The sequence below is a fragment of the Oncorhynchus masou genome, chromosome 19, assembly GCF_036934945.1.
Source record: "Oncorhynchus masou masou isolate Uvic2021 chromosome 19, UVic_Omas_1.1, whole genome shotgun sequence".
NCBI lineage: Eukaryota > Metazoa > Chordata > Actinopteri > Salmoniformes > Salmonidae > Oncorhynchus > Oncorhynchus masou.
Window position 1 is genome coordinate 12,426,375 of NC_088230.1, and position 11,545 is coordinate 12,437,919.

The window sequence follows — 11,545 nt, forward strand, 5'->3', positions numbered from 1 at the left end:
TTACAGTAGTTTTTAATTGAGTAAATGATTGGGCACGATTGATGAAAACAAATATCAGATTTTATGCGATATTCGTTGTCCAAGAACTGTGACCAACCTATTCTAACCGTCCAGTTTATTTTGTCAGTGCGATTATTATAAAAACACGCACTGTAGGCGCCACTTAGTGGTGAATGATGAGAATGCTTCTCCCTCTGGCCACAGAGCAATCCAATTGCAAACCCAATCAGTTTCTGTCTGTCAGAACATCAAAGTATTTGAATAATCTATGAAGTCTTTAAGAAGTCGATGCCTGCAACGGAGGTTGTTAAAGTCACCCTCAACACATTACAAGTCAATGACAATGAAGAGAAGTCCTCAGATATGTCCAGGATCTTTGCCTCCTCAGTTGACTGAGAAATCACTGAAAGGTCAACAGTGGGCCTGTCAATCAAATCTCAGTTCAATGGTAAAATTAGAATAAATATGCTCCAGAACATGGAAACAAGGTTAGCCTTTATTATTATATGACAGTCCCACATTACATATGTTTTATTACACAGTAATAACCAGTAGTTATAACTACCAACAGTCTCTAATGCCGGCATGCATGGTGTGGCTCAGGCATCCTCAACCGATATTATCCTTGGCTGGCCAAATGACTCATTACAATTCACCCCTCCTTCCTATCCTGTCTCTCTGGCCCTACTATACGCTACGCTTGATTTCAAGTTTTCTTCGGGTTTGCTGAATGTGCGGCAATGTGCGCTGCGTTGCAGTTGAACTGCGTGACATAGTTAATAAGGGGGATGACATGGAGAGTGATCAGGGCTGCGTGCTGCATTTTCACTCAATCCCAAAACGAAACTGTATGGGCTAGCGAGCGTTCTGCTGAATACAAAGTTATACATGGCCCCACATCAAGAGGAATTAAATCGATGCTGCGTCTCTGCGTCTCACGGGTCAAATGAACTGCAGCTGCGCAACGGCACACAAAAAGCAGATTAATTTGTGCTCTTAAACTCAGTGTACTGGAAAAGGGGTAGAACATAGGGGAGAATCACTGAAATGGGGATTGGAAATGAGTAGCTTCTGAGAGGCCCGGAAGGATTCGGAGGAGCTGATTCGTTCCAGTGTGTGCACGCATGTGTATTACATGTCTTTTTCATATCAAAGCGATATACTACACTTCCTATTAAAACAGACAGAAGTGATGTGAGGGACTATTTAGATGTGTGTCCGGGTGACTTGTTTCTGGGGTGGCTCCTAAACGACGTTGTGTGCGGGAGATCATTCCTGTTATTAGTGGAGGTCTTCTTTTAAGCAAAGAGAAAGAGGGGAGCGAGATAGTGAGGAGAGATACAATAGTTTCAGCATCAGGACATGAGTTGCATCCTCCTCCTTCGTTCTGTTATTCTGTTTTGGGAATCAGTCAGACCTCTGCAACCAAGAGGAATAGAGTGATATCCCTTAAGTGTGACTATGAAGAAACAGTGCATCTGTATAAACAGTATGTACAGTTGTTGTCTGAAGTCTGAATACTACTGGAAAGATGGTGATTGAGCGGAATAAATAAAATGGGATTCATTTTCCGCAAAATAAACATAGAAAGATTGTTACTGGGGCTGATGAACCAGTTATGGAACCCAGACGTGGGTATGATGCAGACTGTACGCTATTGAACACTACTTCTACTCTAGCCTAGATTTGCAGGCTTCTCCAATGAAGACCAAACTTTAGGACAACTGACTACGTGACACTACCTATACTAAACGGAGCACGGAGGGAAATGAGAGTAATCCTACATGGATCGAGGAATAAGAACACTTCTCTCCCATTCAAATTCTTGTATTTATCGTCAGAGTTCATGAAGTTAAAGTAGACAACTGGAAAGGAAGCCAAACGTAACATGCAACGAAATACATCTAAGCTCTCTCACATCGCGGACAGGGTACAGGTCAGGGGTTAAACGTCCGAGATCCGGGGTTAGCGGTATAGGCCCTCCGGCGTATCCTCCGGCGTACCCTCCTGAAGTCCAAAGAGGACTTCTTGAAGTCTTCGTCGGGGACCTTCATTCTGCGCTCTCTCAGGGCCATGAGGCCTTCCTCGGTGCAGATCGCCTGGAGGAGGGGGAGAAAGAGAGGAGAAAGGTCAACTCAGGTCAGCCTCAAAATATTCACAAATAGTCTTGGGAGTAGGAGTACTGATCTAGCATCAGTTTTGTCTTTTATGTCATAATGAATAAGAATATATGGACACGGAAGACCTGATCCTAGACTTAACTCTCTCAGATCCATGACTTCAAGGAAGGAGGGAGGCATTCTGAAAGTAGCCGAAAAAGGGGGAAGTAGGAGAATCCTTTCAGGATTTACCTTAAAAGAACTGCCACTAGAGGGCAGCACAGTCAAGTCAAATATACTAAATCTGGTTTAGCTCGAGGCAGTTTGAGAATCATGTTTTCCCTAGAGTGGCTGCAAACATCCCTAAAGCCACACCTAAAGCAGTTGAAACCCATGGAGGCCAACTCTTTGTTGGGAGGCAAGGGGCAACAGTGCTAGATAGGGGGACTACCCCACCTTAGTAGTGGTAATGCAGTGTTTTTTAAAACACTTTTTGGGTAACTGTATCACCATGGCCTATGCTCTTATGAGTCTTCCCAATGACCATGCAGATAGACCAGGTACCCAGATTGAGGACCACTGTGGTAGAGGAAACCCTGGACATCCATATCTTGATGTCAGCAACTGACAGGTCATCCTTGGCCAGGATCAGGTCGTCCAGGGTGACGTCGTCGGCTACAGTCATCCTGCTGGCGTGGATGTTGAAGATCCTCCTCTTGGTCTTCTCATCAGGCAGAGGGAACTCTATCTTTCTGTCAGTACGACCTGGGAAAAAAACATAGGAAAGGGGGTGAGGGGCATTGAATATCAAAGCGAGGGAATGGCCGTTCGGTTCTACTCATTCTGATTCTAGAACAGAATACTTATTGACATTGACTCAACACTGTGGGAAGAAAAGAAAGACGCCTTGCTCAAATGGCTTCAGTGAATGTTGTTTCCTTTAAATCGGAGTCTTGTAAAGTGCTCTAGGAGCTCCATCCGTTGTTCGCTCAAGGTCAAGACGTCAGTTCCACAGATAGAGCTCAGAAGGAGGAAATTAATCTGCATTCATTTTATAGGAGAATCTCAATCCTCAATATACACTTCAACTGGTGTCGTTTTATCCCTGTCTAAGAGTCCCGATTTTAATATGATACACGATACAAAAATAGGCTCTATCTTTCAGATACTCATGAGAGAGTGTCTTACCAGGTCTGATGAATGCAGGGTCTAGGGTCTCTATCCTGTCGGGGGCCATGATCACCTTGACATCTCCTCTGGAGTCAAAATCGTCCAGCTAGTTGAGCAGCTTCAACATGGTCCTCTGGATCTCCCTCTCTCCTCCAGAGTCAGACTCATATCTACACATGGAGAGAAAAACAACGTTTAGTCACACCTAAAGGGAAGAGAAACAGTAGTTGGCACATTCCCAAATCAACAAGTCAGATCCAGTAATTGTCAATATCTAAGAAGATTTGGTTGGTATAAGCAAAATGGTTCAACTTTCACCAAGCCTATCAGAGGGCAAGTTGGAGCTATTAAACAACCTTGCTATGCCTATTCCTATCATTTAAAAGCTGAAATATGTAACTTTTGGGGCAGCCTGACCAAATTCACATAGAAACGTGTGCTATAGAGCAGGACTATTACAGTAAGGTACTTAATTGTGAAACAGAAATGATTTGATATAAAAACTACTGCATTGGGCCTTTAAATGACCTATTTTAAGAACGTGGTTCTAGTAAGTACAGTTTAGTGCCGATGGCGTCTATCTCGTCGATAAAGACGATAGATGGTGCGTGTTCCTCGGCCCACCCTGAACAGCTCTCGGAACAGCTTGGGCCTGTCTCCCTGGTACTTCTGGATCAGCTCTGAGCCAACCACACGCAGGAATGTAGCTGATGTCTGGTTGGCCACCGCCTTGGCCAGCAGGATCTTACCTAACACACAGAGAGAAGCACAGGCACACAAACATATTAGCAGAGACGCACAAACAGGCACAGGTATGCACTTACTCAGGGTGGGTGAGGGGCAGCTCCACGGACTCCTACAGAACAACAGCGTCACAGTCAGAAGCAGACTGAATTATTTTAGGAAAACAGTGCTAATGTTGGAAAGAAAACAGCCGTACGTTGTCCCCCAGAGTCATGTTTGTTTATTTTGCAAGCTATTGCACACAATATTTGACATAAAGTAGGTTTTTTAAAAAGGACCATAGAGTTCTGTATGCTTCCGTGTTTTCTTTTTTTGCCAAGGAAAATCTGGAATCGCGAAACAAACAGTGAATGACTACAGGCTGTCCAGAGAGTGTCCAGAGAGTCTAGTATAGGCTAGGTACATAACGTGGTACTCATCTCATTTCGGATACAATGCTTAAAATACTTACTAAGCAGTTACAAGGTATGACGTTTAGTGGAGTCCTCTTCTTGTACCTTGATCTCCTGGATCTGGCTGTCCTGTCCTCCTATGTCAGCGCAGATCTCCTGAGTGGCCTTCTCCACCTTGCTCACCGTGACCAGGGGATCAGTGTCGTCCATCAGGACACCAATCACGGCATGGACCTAGAGGACAGACACGGATCAGAGAATAGGGACAGAGTCAGTCAACGTCACTCACTACTCAACCCAAACATAATAATAAATACTTTTTCCACCAAACTAATGAAATTTGCTTTGGAAACATTTTTGTCATTTAGCAGACGCTCGTATCCACAGTTAGTGCATGAAACCTATACCCTTTTCACACTATTGTGCCCACCGAACCAAACTATGCCGATTCAGATATTTTTTCCCACATTGTCCTTTTCAGTACGTTTCCAGCACCTATGCTGGATGCATAACCACGCCAGCCCACTACAGCTCGGTTTGACTCGGCTCAGTAGTGCAAAAAGCCCTATAAAATATGTATTGTATAGCTTGAGGTTGAGTAGTCTAGAGCACATAAAGGTAACTGTCAAAATAAAAGGAAACACTTGAGTAAATGAAGGATACAAATATATTGAAAGCAGATGCTTCCACACAGGTGTGGTTCCTTAGTTAATTAAGAAATGAACATCCCATCATGCTTAGGGTCATGTATAAAAATGCCCAGTTGCCCATTATTTTGTCTGCAATGGCTAGAAGAGATCTCAGTGACTTTGAAAGGGGGCCTCAAAGGAGCCTCGTGGGGTTAAAGGGTGTGTGTGTCTCAGTCACCAGATCTCAACCCAATTGAACACTTATGGGAGATTATGGAGTAGCGCCTGAGACAGTGTTTTCTACCACCATCAACAAAACACCAAATGATGTAATTTCTCGTGGAAGAATGGTGTCAGATCCCTCCGATAGAGTTCCAGACACTTGTAGAATTTATGCCAAGATGCATTGAAGCTGTTCTGGGTCGTGGTGGCCCAACGCCCTATTAAAACACTCTATGTTGGTGTTTCCTTTATTTTGGCAGTTACGTGTATATATTTCAGTAACTTGTGGTTGAGTAGTACGTAACAGCTATATGTCAGTGCCTTGGGGTTGAGTAGTACATAGTTCTGAGCGATTAACCAACATTTCAGTTATTTTTTAAATATATATATTTTTAACTAATTGACCGAAGTCGGCTCAATTATTTGAATTCCATTTCGTTCCTTTTTTTTCTGGGAGCTTAATGCGCACAATGTGCAGTTTCTCTAGAGATAAATCAGATCAAGCCCGAACTGTGCGATGTAGTAAGGAGTTACCAACAGGCCAATATTCTACATAGTTTAGCCGCAGAAAACTTGGTAAATGACAACAACCATAATGTATCGCACACTTACTAGTCCGACCTGTGTGTTTCTTTGAAGCCCGCTACGTTAGGTTAGTGTGGGACAGAGAGAGAAGACAAGAGGGATAGAGAGCAGTTGCTTCCCAAGGTATCTCTACTTGAAAATACATGCTCTAAGTGGTCGATAGATGGCATTCAGCAGTCATTAAAAAAAGTATGTCTTATTTACTTTAAAGAACTACTAAAATAGTGATTTTGTCAGACAGCATAGGCACCAGCACTATGAAGAATAGATGACTTGGAATGAAATAATACAGTCATCAAATAAAAACAAATGCAACATACACAGCAACTGATATATATATATATATATATATATATATATATTTTTTTTTAAAGTAATGTGAATAAATGGTTAATAAGTGAAAAGCAGTAATGCCACGGCCATCATGCGACTTGTATTCATTGTTTTATTCTGTGTTGTTACAGCATTCAACCCACATAATGGACAGAGCAGATATGTCAGTACCTTGTGGTTGAGTAGTACTGATCAGATAAACACCTTCCTGATATTGACTTGCTCCCCCCCCCCCCCCCCCCCCAATGCTACCCACAGTTGTGCCAAGTTAGCTGGATGTCCTTTGGGTGGTGGACCATTAATGATACACACGGGAAACTGTTGTGCATGAAAAACCCAGCAGCGTTGCAGTTCTTCATACAAACCGGTGCGCCTGGCACCCACTACCATTCCCTGTTTAAAGGCACTTCAATCATTTATCTTGTCCATTCCCCCTCTGAATGGCACACATACACAATCCATGTCTCAATTGTCTCAAGGCTTAAAAATAATTCTATAACCTGCATCCTCCCCTTCGTCTACACTGATTGAAGTGGATTTAACAAGTGACATCAATAAGGGACCCGAGCTTTCACCTGGATTCAGCTGGTCAGCATATGTCATGGAAAGAGCAATTGTCCTTAATGTTCAGTACACTCAGCGTATGTTCATACCTTGTGGTTGAGTAGTACAGAGCAGATATACACTGAGGAAAAATATCAACGCAACACGTAAAATGTTGGTCCCATGTTTCATCAGCTGACATAAAAGATTGGTAAAACGTAAAAAAACAACATATTTCTCTTAAATGTCCCTGTTAGTGAGCATTTCTCCCTTGCCAATATAATCCATCCACCTGACAGGTGTGGCATGTCAAGAAGATGATTAAACAGCACGATCATTATACAGGTGCACCTTGTGCTGGGGACAATAAAAGGCCACTCTAAAATGTGTAGTTCTGTCACACAACAGAAGTTCTGAGGGAGCGTGTAATTGGCATGCTGACTGCAGGAATGTCCACCAGAGCTGTTGCCAGAGAATTGAGTGTTCTCTACCATTAGCTGCCTCCAACGTTGTTTTAGAGAACTTGGCAGTACGTCCAACTGGCCTCACAACCGCAGATCACATGTATGGCGTCGTGTGGGCGAGCGATTTGCGATGTCAACGTTGTGAACAGAGTGTCCCATGGTGGCAGTGGGGTTATGGTATGGGCAGGCATAACCTATGGACAACACAATTGCATTTTAGATACTGTGACGAGATCCTGAGGCCCATTGTCGTGCCATTCATGATTTCTTTAGACAGTATGAAATGTAACTCAGTAAAATCTTGGAAATTGCTGCATGATGCGTTTATATTTTTGTTCAGCATATGTCAGTACCTTTTGTTTGTGTAGTACGAAGCAGAGATATGTCAGTACCTAGTGGTTGAGTAGTACGGAGCAGAATTATATATACATACACATACACACACATAACTGCCAAAATAAAGGAAAAACCAACATAATGGCATATGCCATGGCATATGGCTTACATCATTTTCATGCTCATCAAACTATTCAGTGACCATTCGTGCCCTGTGGATGGGGGCATTGTCATCCTATGGGGGCATTGCCAGGGTAGCCAAAACAATGGCCTGCCCAGCATTTGTATACATGATCCTAAGCATGATGGGATGTTAATTGCTGAATTAACTCAGGAAGCAAATATCTGTGGAAGCACTTGTTTTCAATACACTTTGCGTCCCTCATTTACTCAAGCGTTTCCTTTATTTTGTCAGTTACCTGTATCCCGATGGTCTACTCAGTACCGCCTGTTTCTCCTCCTGGGGTTTAAAGGAATATAGCATTATATGTAATATAGTATTATATGTCTCCATGTTCAGTACTTCCTGTTTCTATTCCAGGGGTTTCATCTACTCCTGGTTCCTGATAAACTCCTCCATCAGCAGGTAGTCTTTGATCCTCTCCTGCTTCAGCAGCTTCAGCCTGCAGTGGGTGTGAGGGGTGACTGTAGAGGGAGGTACAATACGTTATCAATATAGTTTTTCTTGACAAGCGAGTGAGTGAGAAATGACATCGCTAGAGAGTTAGGAATGATGCAGAGATAGATATTAGATATTGAGCCGATGGGTCCGTTTTAAAGAGAGATTCTTTGTCCTAAGTGAGATGACATAACAGCGTTACCCAAAGGTAGCTTGCTAGCCTCATTAGGTCCCTTGCTTTTTTTCGTCCTCTTCCCAACTCTTGTGAGGATGGGAGGCTCATACTTCTTCTTCTCCTATAAACATATGATATGGTTACATGGTTAGTGACAGTCGAATAAAACAGGTTAACACAGACATCTGAAAGATCCAGGTGAGGAGATGTGGTTGTCAGAGGCTCTGGTTGTTGCCATGTCCTTCTCACATTGTCATCCTTCTTGCCTTCTCCTTGGCCCCCACTCTGGCTTTGATCCTGAAATTATAAACACAACACATTAGCTAAGTTAGCTAGCTAGATATCCTGTTTAACCTTGAACAAGACTTAGTGTTGGTAGACTTTATTGGCTAACTAGCTAGTTAACGTTACTTCAGCTATTTAGCTGCTGACAGGTTATTTGAGTTGACCACAGACTCAACATGGAGTACTAAATGCTTAGGATGATTAAGTTAGTAATCGCAGCTATTTATTTAATGATTGGGGTGTCAGCATGAAAGCTAGCTGCCGCTACCGGCAAACAACACTGTAACTATTCAATGGAAGATAAAGCTGCTGGAACACGTGATACGGGTGGGTGTTGTTATCGTGACCAGTGAGCTGAGATAAACTGGAGCTGGAGCTTTACCTAGCAAAAACTTATAGATGACCTGGAGCCAACGGGTCTGGCGACGAATATGTAGCGAGTGCCAGCCGACGAGAGCATACAGGTTCGCAGTGATTTGTGGTGTATGGGGCTTGGCACTGTGATAGACTGCATCCAGTTTGCAGAGTAGAGTGTTGGAGGCTATTTTGTAGATGACATCACCAAAGTCAAAGATCGGTAGGATAGTCAGTTTTACGAGGGTATGTTTGGTGGCGTGAGTGAAGGAGGATTTGTTGCGCAATAGGAAGCCGGTTCTAGATTTAATTTTGGATTGGAGATGTTTAATATGAGTCTGGAAGGAGAGTTTACAGTCCAGCTAGACACCTAGATATTTGTAGTTGTCCACATTTTCTAACTCGTGAGTAGTGAGGCTAGTCGGGCAGGCGGGTGCGGGCAGCGAATGGTTGAAAAGCATGCATTTAGTTTTACTAGCGTTTAAGAGCAGTTGGAGGCCATGGAAGGAGTGTTGTATGGCATTGAAGCTTGTTTATAGGTTTGTTAACACAGTGTCCAAAGAAGGGCCAGAGGTATACAGAATGGTATCGTCTGCGTAGAGGTGGATCAGCGAATCACCTGCAGTAAGAGTGACATCGTTGATATATACAGAGAAAAGAGTTGGCCCGAGAATTGAACCCTGTGGCACCCCCACCATAGAGACTGCCAGAGGTCCGGACAACAGGACCTCCGATTTGACACACTGAACTCTGTCTGAGAAGTAGATGGTGAACCAGGCGAGGCAGTCATTTGAGAAACCAAGGCTGTTGAGCCTGCAGATAAGAATGTGGTGATTGACAGAGTCGATGAAGACGGCTGCACAGTACTGTCTTTTATTGATGGCGGTTATGATATCGTTTAGTACCTTGAGTGTGGCTGAGGTGCACCGTGACCAGCTCGGAAACCGGATTGCACAGCGAAGAAGGTACAGTGGGATTTGAAATGGTCAGGGATCTGTTTATTGACTTAGCTTTCAAAGACTTTAGAAAGGCAGGGCATGATGGATATAGGTCTGTAACAGTTTGGGTCTAGAGTGTCACCATACTTTGAAGAGGGGGATGACCGCGGCAGCTTTCCAATCTTTAGGGATCTCGGACGATACCAAAGAGAGGTTGAGCAGACTGGTAATAGGGGTTGCAACATTTTAGAAAGAGAGGGTCCAGATTGTCTAGCCCAGCTGATTTGTACGGGTCCAGGTTTTGCAGCTCTTTCAGAATGTCTGCTATCTGGATGTTTGGTGAAGGAGAAGCTGGGGAGGCTTGGGATGTTGCTGTGTGGGTGCGGAGCTGATGGCCGGGGTTGGGGTAGCCAGGAGGAAAGCATAGCTAGCCGTAGAGAAATGCTTATTGAAATTATCGATTATCGTGGATTAATCAGTGGTGACAGTGTTACCTAGCCTCAGTGCAGTTGGCAGCTGGGAGGAAGTGCACTTATTCTCCATGGACTTTACAGTGTCCCAAAACTTTTTGCCGTTAGAGCTACAGGATGCAAATTTCTGTTTGAAAAAGCTAGCCTTTGCTTTCCTGACTGACTGCGTGTATTGTTTCCTGACTTCCTTGAAAAGTTTAATATCGCGGTGACTATTCGATGCTTGTGCAGTCCGCCACAGGCTGTTTTTGTGCTGGTCGAGGGCAGCTAAGTCTGGAGTGAACCAAGGGCTATACTGTTCTTAGTTCTAAATGTTTTTAAAGGGGCATGCTTATTTAAGATGGTGAGGAAATTACTTTTAAAGAACGACCAGGCATCGACTGACGGGATGAGGTCAATAGCATTCCAGGATACCCGGGCCAGGTCGATTAGAAAGGCCTGCTCGCAGAAGTGTTTTAGGGAGCTATTGACAGTAATGAGGGGTGGTGGTTTGACTGCGGACCCACAGCAGATGCAGGTGATGAGGCAGTGGGTTCCTTAATAATTTGTGTGAGATTGAGGGCATCTAGCTTAGATTGTAGGATGGCCGGGGTGTTAAGCATATCCCAGTTTAGGTCACCTAACAGAACGAACTCTGAAGATAGATGGGGGGCAATCAATTCACATTTTGTGTCCAAGGCACAGCTGAGAGCTGAGGGGGTCTATAACAGCTGGCAACAGTTAGAGACTTATTTCTGGAGAGATTCATTTTTAAAATTAGAAGCTCGAACTGTTTGGGTATTGACCTGGAAAGAATGACAGAACTTTGCAGGCTATATATGCAGTAGATTGCAACTCCTCCCCCTTTGGCAGTTCTATCTTGACGGAAAATGTTGTAGTTGGGGATGGAAATCTCAGAATGTTTGGTGGCCTTCTTAAGGAATCGAGGAAGATTTGACTTTTGTCCAAAAGAATGGAAAACTGAGCAACGTTCTGGTGGAAAACAGAACCTAGAGTTCTGCTCATATCCCCTCTTATCTGGTAGGGGTATGTTTCTTGTTTTGAAGATGAACAGCGCTCAATAGCAAACTTCACGAATTCATTTGGGATATCCAAAGTGGCGGATTAAGTGAAAGCTGTGAGGATCAAAAAGAGTGGGCTTGTTCAGATTTTTTGTATTTCAGCAGAACAGAAAACGGCATGTTGCT

The 11,545-nt window shown here is 43.6% G+C and overlaps 1 pseudogene; it reads right to left on the reverse strand.

Moving 5' to 3' along the window:
* Positions 1–1,965: 1,965 nt before the first annotated feature.
* LOC135505517 (26S proteasome regulatory subunit 4-like) lies at positions 1,966–7,025 on the reverse strand (annotated as a pseudogene).
* Between the last annotated feature and the right edge of the window lie 4,520 nt (positions 7,026–11,545).